We start from the raw sequence: 16289 nt of genomic DNA on the forward strand, positions 1-16289 counted from the left end.
CTGTCATCTCCAGCCAGCTGTTAGCAGCTCTGCTGTGACAGACGTGGACCGGTGCCAACGTCCAATCCCCAGAGAGAAGAGGAAACTTTCATGAAATCCTTCATCTTATCTCACAAAGCTGGCCTGAAGGAGCAGAGATTAGGGGGGATTGTTAAATTGAAAGCATAGTCACTTATTCCCCAAACTGTGGGACTATGTGAAAATGGGCTTCCAACAAATGAGTGTCATCCTCTCCCACTCACCCACCCACCCCCCAGGACCCACGGGATGGGCAATTCTCAATGCAGGAAATAGTGAATAAAACAAATTAGCACCAGAACCAGAATATGGAAAGCGTCAGAACCAGTTGACCATATGGGATGTGCGTCCGGATGGCAGAGTGAAGAGGACAGGCCAGCCGTAAAAGGAAGTCTCCATGACAGAGCCAATCTAGCAAGGCTTGTCTCCTACACACAGATACCAACAGCCTGACATCTCTGTCGGAGATGCTGGAAGATGGAAACATAGCTTCAGACACCCCTCCCAATGCTTCTCTCTTCCTCCCCCCTTTCTCTCTCTCTGCTACCCCAGATTGGAACTCAGGCATAAACACCAGTGAAAGATACAGCTCAGACACATGGTCTCCATCAAAGGCAAGGCCAAGGTTAGTAATACCCAACTGGTTGAACAAAGCCACATGCAACAGACATATGGAAGCCGCTGAACATCTGAAGAAAATGAGAAACGGAAATGTGCTCGTTAGATGTATTCACACACACACACACACACACACACATACACACACACACACACACACACACACACACCATGCTTTTTTCTTTACTGACTGGCATAGGCTGGCATAGAACTTTTACCCTATACAGAGGTAGAGAGGTAACCAGGCTGAGAAGGCTGCCTGTGAGAAGCTGTTTTACTCCAGGTAAAAAATGGATTACCTAACAGAGCACTTTAGCATACACCTTATAAAGGGGGTTTCTTTAAAGTCCAATGTTCGAGACTGGGAAATGAAAGAAAAAAGTGAAGCCATTAGAGAAAAGGCAGGAGGGAAACAAATCAGAAAATTATCAAATGAACTTTCTCTCCGAACCAGTCGACAGCCTCCTCGGGCAACAATTGCCTGTGTGCCCTCAGAGAGAGCCGCTGAAGAGAAGCGGTTTCTCTCTGGCTAGGTCGTCAGGACATTGCTCCAAGGGGAAATGAATCCATTTCAGTTCGTGTGAAGCAGCAGCCTTCTTAGAGTCGTTTAGAGGGAATTGGAGCCCAGCTCGGGTGTTTGGAACTCTCAAGCAGGGAGTCGACAACACCATACGACCCTGTTTGTTAATAGAATCTCCTTGATGCACACCTACTTGGAAAATGGATGTGCGCCCCCCGTGAAATAAAACGGACAGAGTAGATCTTGTCCAAGGTGTCGTAAAACACAGGAGAGAGACAAGAGGACAAGACGCGCAATGGGTAGAGATGATGGAAATGATGAGGGCGGTCCGATGGATGCGTGACTCTGGTATCATCCTAAGCATCTCTAATTCACAAACCGTACCCCGAGATTGGGCTGTCAGATCTGAATTCGTTCTTGACCAGTTATTCTCTCGAGGGGTGTTGGAATGGGCACGGTGACAAAGACAATCTGTGACTCTGGGAAAGATACCTCAGTCGGGCCTCCACGCCCCGTCCTCTCAGAAGAGCTTCCTTCGCCCTTCCCCTGGGAAGGACGGAGGCCTGAGAAAACTTCAGCTCGGCCCTGCTGCCACTTTGGACAAGAGGCAGCTTGGATGCCCTGCACATCATAAGCAGCATATGGGCTCGCCCCTTTATCTAGCCTGTTCCCAATGCAGCCTCCAACTCTACATCTGGAAGCCATCAACTTGCCACGTGTGCCCGCCTGCAGCTCGTTTCCCTAGATGAGGTATTTGGCAATGGAATGCCCCAATCTTCCTCTTAGCCCCGTGGTTCCCAAGCGTTGGTCTTCTCGTACCACCCAGTTGCTGGCCACCCCCTCCGAGCTGTATCATGAATCAGCGATCTTCTTAAATACACACACTATTTACTTAAAACTGTTATCTCGGAAGAAAACTTCCCATTAATGAGCTAAACACTGTTATTACTTCCAATTAATGACAGATAACCATAAAAATATCAGATGTTAGTGAAACCACGTTATCAGTCTTTCCAAGGCATAATTGTCTCCCCAAGCTTCGTTATAATGTGAGATTCACCAGCGTTAAAAAAAACATGGAGGCTACCCAGTCACCGACTTGAGATCTTGACCTTGGCACACTCAGAATTACTGAGAGGATGTTGAGGAAAAAAACAAAAACCACACAACTAACTTTACACACAGAGCAACACAGAGCAATTCCTTCTTTTGTAACAACCCAATGGTCCTAATGCCACCACTGGTATCTACCCACAATGCCTAACTCCAGTTCATCTAGAAATGCAATTTGTTTCTTTTCTTTCTTCGTGGGTTTTTATTTTATTTTATTTTATATTTTTTATTTTCAAGACAGTTTCTCTGTGTAGCACTGGCTGTCCTGATACTCATTCTGTAGACCAGGTTGGCTTCAGATTCAGAGCGTGCTGGAATTAAAGGCGTGTGCCAGCCTGCCTGGCCCCTCCAGAAACATTGTGGATCTAACACGCCAAGCCTCTGTTACCCTGTCAACAAAACAAGGTGACTAGATAAATAACATTAAGGCCCCAACTAGAACTGAAAACAAAACAAGATGATATTTAGCTCAAACCATGGTGAATCTAATCATCATAGGAATTTTAGTCAATATAAGATCATGTGGAAAAAGAGCTGACAGTTTTCTGTATGTTGGGTTTGGCTGGTGGATCTCCTTCCCATCACCTTGGGAGACAGTGTCCTCCCATGAGAGGACTTTCTGAGGGCTCTGAAGTTTTTTCTGGCATCTTACATTGGGAATGGTGGAGAACACCTACTATCCGAGCACTGGAGAGGGGGATGCAGGAGAATCAGAAATTCAGCTTAAACTTTGCTACTCCGTAAATAAATTCAGGAACCAGCTTAGGCTGCATGAAAGAAAAAGAAAGGAAGAAAGAGAGAGGAAGAGAGAGAGAGAGAAAGAGAGAGAGAGAGAAAGAAATGGGGGGGCAAGAGAGAAAGAGACGGGGAGAGACAGAAAAGAAGAAGGAGGAGGAGAAGGAAGAGGAGGAAGAGGAAGAAGGAGAAGGAGAAGGAGAAGGAGAAGGAGAAGGAGAAGGAGAAGGAGAAGGAGAAGGAGAAGGAGAAGAAGAAGAAGAAGAAGAAGAAGAAGAAGAAGAAGAAGAAGAAGAAGAAGAAGAAGAAGAAGAAGAAGAAGAAGAAGAAGAAGAAGAAGAAGACCTTGTGTGAGAAGGAGGTTAAGACAGCAAAGAGTGGACCTGCGGCAAACAACAAGATCCCTTAGCCTCTGGGTCTTGGGAGGAAGACCTCCAAGGCAGGAAAAATACGGAAAAGATGAGAAAAATCATTCAATTCACATCACTTAAGCATTTTTTTTACCTAAATGGTTTATTAGAAGGCTTTACTGATTTGGAAAAAAAAAAAAAGCACCTTTGAGAAAACAAACAAAAACAAAGTTATCTATTCTAAAATGTGTTAGTTTCCATCTTGGGCAAGTCCCTGGCCTGTTCTTGGCTCGATGCTTCCTGACACAAGCTGAAGCTGCTGGGACGTTTGCATTAGGGGTGAGTCTTGCTTTAGGGGCAGGTCTTGCTTTAGGGGCGGGTCTTGCTTTAGGGGCGGGTCTTGCTTTAGGGGCGGGTCTTGCTTTAGGGGCGGGTCTTGCTTTAGGGGCGGGTCTTGCTTTAGGGGCGGGTCTTGCTTTAGGGGCGAGTCTTGCTTTAGGGGCGGGTCTTGCTTTAGGGGCGGGTCTTGCTTTAGGGGTGGGTCTTGCTTTAGGGGTGGGTCTTGCTTTAGGGGTGGGTCTTGCTTTGCCAGTCACTCCATCCTCGGGATTCAGGAAGGCTAGCACAGGCTGTGGGTGGTCAATACATTTGAATGGATAATAATGAACTAAATGTTAAAATTGATCCACTTTGTCTGTAGACAGTAAAACGAATCCTGAATATTAAGGTCTACTCATGAGTCATCATTCTTTAAAGGCTCCGTCTGGACCTCCCTCTTATGGCCTTCTGTGACTTTAGTTTTGTCATTTAGTTTAACCAAGACACTGACAATTGGAGGCAAGGCAAATGACAGTTCTAATTACAAACGGGACTTCTCTTTTGGAGGGCCGCGTGACGGTTCTGAATACTTTTCAAACACTCGGGCTGTAAAATGTCATTCAAATGAAAGCTACCAGAAAAGCTAGGCGTTTTTGCACCTGCTCCAGACATTTTGAGAGGACCACTCTTCAGGCTGACAAAGGCGTTGACAATTGGTGCAGGGTTTCTCATCTGTACCTCTGGGATGTGTGCAAATACTTTTCTTGACTTAATTGTCAGGACACAGATGACATTCTCAGGTCACCTCCCGAAATCCAGAAGGTTCCCAGCAATTCGTTTTGTTATGGAAGGCTACATGGGCCACTGCAGACAGGCAACTGGAGCGGGAGTCGTCTCTAGTTATATAGTAACTATAAATATATATATCTGGGTCCATCTACCTGGATGCTGAAGCACAAGAGGGATCAAGAGCCCTCTGCAGTCAGACTAGGAGCGCCAAGGTTGAACAATTGGAACCAACTACCTTTCTACACACTGATGGAAAAAAGAAAAATTGCTGTAAATTAGAGCAAAACCCCCAAGAAGAGAAAAAAGAAAAATTCACCCAAGTTTGGAAATTGAATGAATTGAACTTCCTAATAGAAAGCCAAGAGCACGCACACGCGCGCGCACACACACACACACACACACACACACACACGTACATACATTATTCTGCATCCAGAATTCCACACATCCCCGAGAAAAGGAGACGTTAGACCCTCCATTTGCTCTGTGCCTGTGAATGCAACTGGTCTGAGTGCAGAGCACAAAGCATTCAGAGGGCGCACGTGGTTTTATCTCTGTGTGTGTTTTGGATAAACAGAAACTGCATAGATTAGAGGGTCCATCACGACTCTTAACAGTGGACAGAAACTGCACAGATTAGAGGGTCTACCACGACTCAAACAGTGGACAGAAACTGCACAGATTAGAGGGGTCCACCATGACTCTAACAGTGGCGCATTTCACCAGGAGGAGGAATTTAAAGGCGGTGCCTTGACCCCACACAGAGGTGGTTCCCTTTAAGAACATGGTAAATTTAACTTTCTTGGGTTCAAAGCCCAGAGGTTCTCCTTGCTCCCCACTGGTGTGACTAGTGCAATTTTCTTCTATCTGCTTCCTCAATGACTTGCCATTAAACACCTACAACTCATTTGACTGCAGCAGTTTGGTGCCGGTGACACCCAAATGGGATGGGGAAGAGACGGAGAATAGACTCCGGGAATCAATGGCTGTACCATTGCTTTCTTGAGTTCGACCAGCATCGTGGGCTGCAAATGAAAGGCTATATGGGGGAATTTATAGGGGCAGAGAAAACAGCTGAAATGACCCAATTGCCTTTTCATTCCTGGCTCAAGTTGGATTTTGGGGCAGGACGGTGGTGGTGGTGGTGGTGAATAGGGCAGGAAACAAACAGACACAATAAAAAGTCTCCTGCGTGTGGGTAACAAAGAGAGAAAACAGCCCCTCAAAGTCGGGAGCCTGAGTGAGGGGGGATGGGATGCTACATTGGCCATTGTTTGGAAGGGAGGCAGCTTGGCCACAGCAAGGCTACCTTTCTCCCACACTAGAATCCAGATTTAAATAGACAATGTTTACCCAAAGGGCCTGTTCCTGATAGGAAAGATAAACCCAGAGTTTATAAATATCCCTGCTTTATTCAAACAGTATATTTAACTTTAATTACTTGGAGCGTAAGGTGGTTTTTGTTCATTCTTCTCTTTCTCAATTCCACACCACGGCTCTGATTTGCTCCTTATCAAAGGTTTGTGCATTTTAAAATGCTGTCAAGCATCAAAATTAAATGCTCCAGAGCACTAATGATATCCTTGTGATTAAGGGTTTTGCATCTCGGAGATGCTAAGGACTCCGGAGCTAATATTAATTGCTTTCTCCCACATTCAAGGAGAGAAAAGCATTTCTCTTCATGGGCTTGGCGGTATCTATGGCTTCAGGAACTAACCACCAAGCAGTTCGTATAGACTCGTTTTTTTAGTACTAGTATTTTTTTAGAGTGTTTAATAGTACCAAAATCTTCTCACACGTGTGATGTTTATTATACTCAATCAGTTGGATTACCTTTGCTGCTTTGCTCCCCAGTAAAATCATTAGAAAACTCAGTCACCTCAGGATCCACTGTGTAAGAGCCCTACCTTGCTCCCCAAAGTTCAGAAGTTGTCAAGTTTCTACTCCACATGAGCACATTATAGTTTTGAAACTGAGCAGCTGGGCTTGGTGGTACTCATCTGTAATCTGGAGGCAGGGGTAGGGGGGTAAGGTGGGGGGGTGTCGAAGCAGGAAGACTGCCCTGAGTTCAAGGCTATCCAGAGCTTAGTAGTTTCAGACCAGACTGAGTTATAGCGTGAGACCTTATCTCAAAAACAAAGACCACAACAACCATCCAAAATTAAAAAACAAAAAATTAACGACGACTAAGCAAAAGATACAGAAGAACAAAAACTGTATCGCCTTTTGTTTTTCATTTTGACAAAAAGCATACTGCTAAAATTTCAGCCAAAATCTTCAGATGAATCTCAATGAAATGACATTTATTTAGATTTAAATATGGATGGATCCATATGGATCAATTTTAAACTTTGCAATATTGGAAGACTGCATGTTTTCCAGACAGTGATTTTTCTAGGGCAGCACGTATTTTCAACAAACTCTCCAGCGTAAGCGTGGCACGCGAATGTTGACTAAAGGGCAGAACTGAGCCGCGGCTTCCGAGGACTGTGAGAATCTGATTTTTGGAACACTGTGATGCTTCGAAGTAAGTGGTCAGACTTTGCGAGCATTCAGTCAGTATTTCTGGCTTACTGTGGAATTGAGACTTTATAAAGATGTCTCCTCGCCTACCCCCCAAGAGGTGGGCATCAAACTACTTTCAAGCGACTCTTTACAGAGAGCCATGGATAAAACTCTAAGTCACGGGACGTGATGCTCTTAACTTTCACAGTGCTTGTGTGCCGCTGTGGGAAGTGTAGAGATGCACTCCCTTCAGTTACTGACCAGAGATGTGAGTTCCCTTTACCCAAAACCACATTCCTAGACTTCTTTGTGTCCCAGCATGATCATATGACTGAGTCCGAGGCTATGGGATTTGGCTGAAGTAATGACTTCTTTTCTAGACTCACTCATGAATATCTCCCTTGTGACTTTCCATTCTCTCTCCTCTGGAATCTGCCAGCTGGGGGCTGGTTCCAATCCCGGCCTATCCTGCAGGCCCCAGGCCAACTCTCCCCCCATCACCACCAACTGAATGTGACTTCAGTAAGAAATTACTTTTTATTGCAATAACCCACTTGTGGACACGGAGGGTTAGAGCAGGTGCCCACTGGAGTGAAGTGGGGTCATCTAGCCAAAAAGGCATTTTCATCACAATGAACTCAAATGAAGTGTGGTGTACTGTGGCCAATAGAAGATTGATCTGTGGGCTGAAGCTGCCAGAACGGTGTCCAGGTTTCTTCTAGCTCCTGGCTATGGATGATGGCAGATCCCCAGTCATTTGTGAGGACCTGGAGCATGCAAGGGGCTGTGAGGCTCTGCAGGGGCCCAAGTCACAGCCAATCGGCTTCTTCCAGTGGGCGCAGCAAAATGACAAAATACTGGGCCAAGGGATTCTGCTGAGCTTCCATTCGTGTGAAATGGGAAACACAGCGGCTTTTCTCTTTAGAAAAGAGGCAATTTAGTCTCCGTTGCACAATTAGCAGCTTACACAGTTGAAGTGTCGGGCCCATGTGGGCAAGAGCCGGGCGGAGATGTAAGTGAAAGGGCGCTGTCTGCCTTCACTGCAGGCCACTTCACACACACACACACACACACACACACACACACACACTCACTCACATCTTTCTATCCTTAACTACCCCTTGAAGTAGTTATATTACATCGCTCTTGTGTTTCAGATTCAGGAACTCCAGCAAGGAGAAATTAAAGAATTTAACCGAAGCTCTAAAACGGGTTAAAACCCAAGGCCACCTGACTAAAAGCAGAGGATCCTCCCTCCGTACCATGTCTGCAGTGACACGCACAGTGATCCCGCATTAGGCAATGGAATTAATTCATACCAACCTCCTGAAACAGGCACTGTTACTATCCCATCTTATAGATGAGGAGAATATGGGACAAAGTTTAACCTGCCTCAGAATAATGCTATAGCTGGTGAGTTCCAAAGCCATGCACTAACACCCCCATTCTCACCCATCCATCTATAGAAAGCTTTGCATTGCCTTTCCGTTACTGTTTGAATGGGAAAAAAAGAAAGTGCTTCACCCACTCATGGGGAACATTTGCTCCCCAATGGCGGTATATCATTTGAGAAAGATATAGAAACTTTGTTACTGAGGCCAACCTGTCAAAAGTGGGTTGCTGGGGTCAGGTCTTGAAGATCGTTCTGGCTGTCCTGGAACTCTCTCTCTGCAGACCAGGCTGACCTCAAACTTGGAGATCCACCTGCCTCTGCCTCCCAAATGCTGTGGTTAAAGGCCTGTCCTGCCATGCCCATTCACTGGACAGAAACTGTGCACTTAGTTAGCTTTGGCTAACTTTCTTTCCACAGTAACAACGGCAACCACCACAAGTCAGTCTTCCCAACAGATACAGGACTTCCTATGCAGGCTGGCAGCTGCCTGTATCACCCAAAGTCATCGGATATGGCCTCTGCTCACACTCAAATCCCAAAGTTTCTGATGCTCAATCCCCTCATAGTGAACAAACTCAAAAAACTGAGATAAAAATAAAATAAAATCACAATACAATAAAAAATCAAATAAAATATAAAAATAATAGTATCTGGAGTTAAGAAGAGTAAGAGGAACATGGGAAGCTTTTGAAAGATTTACAGTATTCTATTGTTCTGTGCTTGGTCCAGGTGATGGTCAAGTACAGGTGCTTGCTTTGAAACAATTCAATGGGCTATATATATAGTTTTCATGACAATGAGATCCTAAAACAAATTTTAAGGTTTTCAAAGCATACAAATAGTGAATGACTGCCATCATTGATGCAAAGACTCAATCAAAATCCTTAGTAAACTTCCCAGGGTCGAGAAAAACTCAAATGCATCAAGAAAGAGGCACATTTTGGCAGAGCAGAGCTTCAGTGGCTCTTGGTGATGAAGAAAATGGCATTATCATTTCATTTTTAACAAGACGCTATTTTAAAATCCCACCATAGGGCTGGCCCTAGGATCGCCCATGACAGCTCCCAGGGAAACACACGTGGCAGGTCGCCTAAACTTTGCTCGGCTCCAGGATCCTTATGCATGCACTGAGCATGTCTGCTGATGTTTTTCCTTTCCATATGCTTCTTAAGAGATCTGTTGGTGCATTCTGATGGGTATAGGCCAACACTTGCCGACAGAAACACCACAGGACTCTATGCGTGTACTTCCCGCTAAGTCAGAATGCCAGTTTGAGGCAATAGGAAGACAAGCCTTCCCCCTTGGGGCTCATTTAAAGGAATTGGCCTGAGCAAGACAATGGTATTAAGATAAGAACGCAGTAAATCTGGCCACAGTCAAACAGCGTCATTTTCCCCTCATCGAAATGCTTCGAGTGAGACAGATGCTGATGCTGAGCTTCCATAGATTAAGGAATTACTGAGTATTTCCACTGCTCTGTTTATGATTTGGATAGAGACCCTCTTGTCAAAGCCAGGTCCTCCGTGACCCATGATGCCCTCCAATATTTATCTGGAATATGTAAGGAAAACCTCCTGTTCTGAGCAGCCAAGAGAGGGAAGAATCAGCTGCTCCACACCAAGAAGCTATTCCTTCAGCTGTCAGCCCACTGGAGAGCGAGCTCTGTGCCTCCTAGGGCTGCAAAATGAAAAGCTAGGCCGTGGGCTGCGGGTTCGCTTTGTTTCCCAGACAGCTGCTAATCGCCCTGACAATGCCGCAACATTTAGCTTTCTGATGTCCGGAGCGTCTCGACTGGTCCTCAATTAAACAGGTTTTAATCCCCGAACCTCCAAACGCCAACATGATAGATGTACCCAGTAAATCTTCGCTCCTGTCTCCCGCTTCCCACACTCAAATTTCCACATTGATACAGACAGAAAACTCGAAAGCCTGCTCCAGAAACCAACCAATAGAGTCCTGCTCACTCATTCCTGTGCCTTGCTCTCTGTCTTACCTCTGTAAACCTTTCCATAGAGGTAAGGCATCGAACATTTGCCAAATGAACCTGTCAGTTTCAATAAATAGATCGGCAACTGTTGTCTTTCTCATTGTTTTTTAAACTGTGATAACTAATTCAGAAAGAGTTGTGGTTTTGAAATTTGTTATAGAAATATTTGAGTCATCTTTGAAGAAGAAGAAAAAGAAGAAGAAGAAGGCCAATAGATAAACCAGAAAATCCCCAGGGACAGCCTTGCTAATATTAAAAGTCTTAGGCCAATGCCCGAACAAAACCTGCTAATGACGTTTCATTCTGGATTCAACTACTTGTAACAGGAGAATCGGTTTGATATTCTATTTATTTTTTTGTTTGAGATAAGGCCTCATGTAGCCCAGGCTGGCCTCAAGCTTGCTCTGAGAGAAATGACTGTGAATTTCTAACGTTCCTGCTTTCAGCTCCCCAGTGCTGGGACTGCTGCTCTATACACCATTGTGCTTAGATCATGCTTTGAAATCAGCTGATAAGGGGGGGGTCTCATGCTCTTTTGTTCATATGTTTTCATTTTGTAGAGGCATGAATAGAACCGTATATTCTTTATCAACAAGCATCACTTGTAGCTATTGTTAAAAATAAAATATCTGGTTATCAACCCTAAACAAAGTACCAGTTTTCATAAATGGTATGCTACCTTACAGGAAAACCACAAAGAAGCTCAAAGACAAGAGGCATTAGCCATTCTGAGTTCCAGGGAAGTTTTGAAAATTAGATTCCTATTTCCTCTCTCTTGGGTTAATGGGGCCCATGAGAGACAGAGGCAATGTTTACAAGGTACTGGGGGGTGCCTACTCAGGGCTTTCATTCTCTTGACTTTAAAGGGAGACTGAATGTATCATGAGCTCCTTCATCATAGCTGTCTCAGAGATGGCCCACTGTCTTCCAAGTGGAAACACTAGGAAGCCAATTAGCGTCAGTTATGATGTGAACACCTGTCGGCAAAGACCTGGACTGAGACCAATCCCATTAACATAGTCACTCATGGCTGCCAAATGGTCACACTTTGGATCACTTAAGATGTCGTCCACATTCAAAAAGGTGACCCAAAGGCAGAAAGGTCCAGAGTCCCATTAGTCATCTTCCAATTCCCCATCATATATACACACACACACACACACACACACACACACACACACACACACACACACACATATATATATACACACACACACACACACACACACATATATATATATATATATATGTATATGATATATGATGTATCTATCTGGAATGGGGAACCTACTTTCTAATGGTCATTTTAAGAGATCACACAGGCTTCTCACAAAAGTCAGGGTTATTGTAAACTGAGAATTTGAGTCCCTTTTCCTAAATTTCTAAACTCCATTTTTTTAAAACATGTCTCTCATTGAAATTGAAGTATATTGTCTGAAGACACAAAATCCAGACAGCACTATTTGGAAAAGAATAAAGTAAGACACAAAATTATGGGACAAAGCGTATTACAGTGCCCTACTGTCTTAGCAAAGATGCTGGTGAGTCTTTTCTCGCCAAATCAATGTGTTCTTTGCTATGTGGAAGCTTTCCAAGCCCAAATGTCACTTGGCTTACAGAACCATGGGGCTGAAAAAAAATGATGATTCTGGATAATAAAGTGGAATGTCACAAGTGGAAATGAGGGACAAGGAAAACTGCAGAATGAACACCAGGTTCATTCTCTTGACGAACATTCTGAGATGTCAAATCTTTTTTATTTTATTTTAGTTTTAGTTTTTCAAGACAGGGTTTCTCTGTGTAGCCTTGGCTGTCCTGGAACTCACTTTGTAGACCTGACTGACCTCGAACTCACAGAGATCTGCTTACCTCTGCCTGCCAAGGGTGCACCACCATTGCCCGGCGAGATGTCAAATCTTAATCCCGCTTTGATTCCGCACTATGGAAGTATAGGGAGGTTCTAAACACAAGGGATCAGATACTTAGGAAGCAAAAGCTGTGAACCAGGCCTCCACTTTACAAGCAACTGTCTCTCCTGCTGAGGTAGACAGGGCACAGTGAAGGCACCGTGTGTGCAGACAAAGACAGAAGCCTTTGGTTTAGATTATAAACGGCTCCTTTTGAAAATGGTTCCTCTGTATGGCCACCATATGCGATGCTCTCAAAAACCGTGGCCATGAAATGATCTTTTTGTGATCCTCACATCTGAAACTTTATCTTTTGGACAAGTCTCTTAAAAGGCTCTGTTACAGGTTAGCAACAGAAGGGTCATTTATGAGAGGGGATTTTAAGCTTGGGAATTGGCAACCACAGAATTTTTTTTTTTTTTAATTTTTGGGGTATCAGCCAGAAACAGAATTATGTGTGCCAGATAGTTTAAACTCCTACATGCAGTATAAGCTCAGAGCGGAAACAACTGAGCCATTAAAATTTAAAATGTTATTAAGGCCAATAGATGTCTTCAACTAGATCAGTGCTTAAGTATTCAAGATGACTTCTATAGTCATAAAATATAACAAAGAATGCATTAGGAAAGTCATAACAGTTTGGGACTTTTTTTTAAAAAATAAGGGGGTCACAACACCTCTCAGGAGCCTCTCTTTAAACACAATTTGCTGAAGTGTGAAGTTTCCTAGCCCCAGTTCCACCCAGGAGTGAATCCCTCAGTGCTGGAAGAACCGCATTAGAACAACATCTCACCTAGACATCCTCCCCCAGCGTGGTCACTAGGAAACACATAAGGCCCAGCTCCAGTGTGCTGTGGGGGTGATTTTGTACGGGTTCCGAGTCAGAGGAGGAAGAGATAAATGCGCTGTGCAAAGAGGAGCTCCAGCTCAAGAAGACTTGCTGAAATTAGCACTAATATTTCAGGGACTTCTCCAAATAACCTGTTTTCCTATCCTGTGAAGACTTCCTAATTGTATTGTCTTTTGCTCTTAGTTGATTTTTCAGTGGTGGAGTAAGTTTCGAATGAAAGGTGTAAACACCATTTATAGCTTTAAAATTCTTTGTCCATTCTTTCTGCTAACCGGAAGCCATCCTTCTCCTAACTTCCGCTGCCTAGGGTTCTGTTGCTTGTTCTCCTAGTTTTCAGTGAAAATGAAGCATCAGGGACTCACCATATTCTACAGTGATAACTAACCCTCCATTTTACCCGCGAAGAAGTGAGAGGATTGAGGGGCACCCCCACCCCTGCCCAGCATTGGAAGAACGCTTCCTAGGGAGCCCCCTCAAGTCTGGCTCTCCTGCGAACCCTATAAGCTCATGGTGGGTTCGCTGCGCTCCAGCACAACCAAGGATTGCATTCTACACCAGCAACACCTGGGGGATCAGTAATTTTCAGAACTCAAAAATAGTCCTTGGCTACCTTAGTGAGGTCAGAGACTGCCTGAGTAAGCCTTCTGCTACTAGCGGGTTTGAGAGCCTGGCTTGTTCCTAAGCCCTTAGCTTCGCTAAGGGAACATGGACGAAGCCGCACTTCCAACTACCTAACTTTATTAGGCCCCAAATACAGAATCACCGCCCCCTCCCATCAAATAAAGAGTTGATTCCAACCGAAGGTGGCAGATTTACTGCTTGCAGTATGTTATCTAGACAAACACAAACTCTCCAAGGACCCATAGTGAGTTGTTCCTTTACAGTGTCTGTTCTGTCGGGTGGATCTTACACAAGCGTGTTGCATGCTGGGAGCCTGCTGGTGGCAAAGCCTTATTTAGCTCTCAGTTGAGATCCTTGAGTGCTGGTTGCATATGCCACAGACCAAAGACTCCTGTGAGATCTTCTTGAAAACATCAATTCTGCGGCTCTCATCCAAAAAGGTGTTTTTTGAAAGTGTGCCTCAAACTGCCCGAGAAAATTTCTCCATCTATGGTATTGTTTGGGAATTGCGGAACAAAAACAGTTGTTACACATTTCCTTTTCTTTCTGACTCCAATCTTCCACTCAAGAGAGATAGCAAAATAGCACAACCGTGTCAAGGTACTGTAACTTGCCCCGTAACATACTTTGAGAGGTTATGGTTTAGTGAGTGGTCCCTATGCTTCGTTATAACAAAACACAAAAGATGGCTCAGTAGAGAACTATAGTGCAAGCCTTAGCAATTAATCCATCAGATAAAGGATTTTATGTTTAAACGGTTTGCCTGCCCAGATTCTCCAGCCAGAGTGAGAACTGGAAAGAGACTTCACACAGACCTGACAATTTAGCAGACCAGTTTGAGACTGAAGGCCAAACAATGGCCGGTCAGTGGTGGGCGGGGCCACACCTTCTCTGCCCTTGCTTAGAGGTGCACATTGACCCCCTGTTGAAACTTCTGGACCCTGAGGAGTTTGCTGGAACTCTTTGTCTGTCTTCCCAAAGAGACATTGAATCAGTTGATTTTGTTCTCCTTAGCACTATTAATTTGTCTCTTTAATTGGTTTACTGAGGATGGGTGACCGGACCTGGCTTGGGGCACACACAGGCTGTGTCCTTCAAGACAGCAACACACTGGAGCAAGTGTCACTGACATTTCTCAATGAAAGCCACCTCGCTCATGAGGCAAGCACACAAATGTGTGACACTATCTTTCTTTTGCCAGTATTGTACATCTGAGAAATCCGTCACTGTACTTTGGGCACAAGTCAAGACGGAGAAAGAAGGTTCATATATTGAGGGCATCGGAGCCAGAAGGACACCGTGGAAAGGCTAATTAAACGAAAAGAAAAAGAAAGAGATGTTCTGACCCTAAGGCTTGTCTCTCTGAACAAATTACAAACCTAAGACAATATCTTCAGGACTACCTGAAGACCACATACAGTGTTTTCCTGAACAGCCATACCATGACTCATCTTGGGGAGATGAGGGCAAGGATTCCAATGAATCTCTGCAGACTTTAGATCTCAAAACAGGGTTATTTCTGACTATTTAGAGATATCAGCAAGGCTTTCTCACTGCATCTTTTCACTGATGTTCAATTGCAGGCCGGACTCTGGAGTCTCCTTTGGCCACTGAGAGGAGAAAGGGATTAATTTTGCTAGTTAGAAGGACACCGGGAGAGGATAGAAGCCCACCTGAAACCCACGTGAGCCCTGCACCCTTCAGTTTATCTCGGTCAGGCGCTTCTTTCTCAGATCCCGTGATGGCTCCTCCAGAGCGTACAAGTTGGCAGTGGAGTCCAAAGGAACAAGCACAACACTGAGAAATGAGAAAGGAAGCAGAAGCAGACTGCCGGGAGCGCGCACGAGAGTAGGTTTCCCATCTCACGGATGAACATGTGTGTATATTTATGTAGGAACAAAGCAAATGGAGCTAAGAAAAACAGTGCTCTCTGGCTTGGGTGTATAAATAAAAACCAACGTCCATTTTTCCGAGAATGAAATATTTACCACTCTAAACAATGAGAGCTTTCGCTTATACACAGTAATTACCACTGGCCGCTGTAGGTGTACCATTTGTCCATGACGCTTAGTCAACCTTGAAGTTAGATAATTTAGTAGATTCCCTTGGAAGGCTTTCATTTTTTTCTTCTCACCAGGCCTTATGATACCAACTATGAATACGAGCCCAGAAATCCTGGTTTCCCAAACAAAAAAGCTATATTTTATATAATTGCTCATGTATTTGATTTTAGAATTATAATAATGAATTAACGTGTAGGCTTCTTAATTACAGTGGAGGCAACAATAGTCTATGGAAATAAAATTGTTTTTGGTAATAAGTTTAAACCTAGAAATTTTTTCCTTAAAAAAAATTGCACTGTGTGTTTTTCAAATACACATTTCATAAGGACTATGAACTAAACCAGGGGTCTGTGGTTGGAGCAGGGCTTCTCTGAAGCCCATTGTATGCTGGGTCAAGCTTATAATTATCCAAGCAAGCAAAGGTCTCTCAAGTAGCCACCATTTTTGCGCTCCTAACCTTAAGCCCCAACAAGGAAGGATGCAGGATGCGCAGACAGCATGG

The 16289-nt window shown here is 44.3% G+C and overlaps 1 protein-coding gene across 2 annotated transcripts in view; it reads right to left on the reverse strand.

The window, feature by feature from the left end:
• The window catches only part of Epha4 (EPH receptor A4), a 146195-nt gene that overhangs the window by 39545 nt on the left and 90361 nt on the right, over positions 1-16289 (reverse strand). The window lies entirely within an intron of this gene.

The sequence above is a fragment of the Myodes glareolus genome, chromosome 1, assembly GCF_982192425.1.
Source record: "Myodes glareolus chromosome 1, mMyoGla1.1, whole genome shotgun sequence".
NCBI classification, from domain to species: domain Eukaryota; kingdom Metazoa; phylum Chordata; class Mammalia; order Rodentia; family Cricetidae; genus Myodes; species Myodes glareolus.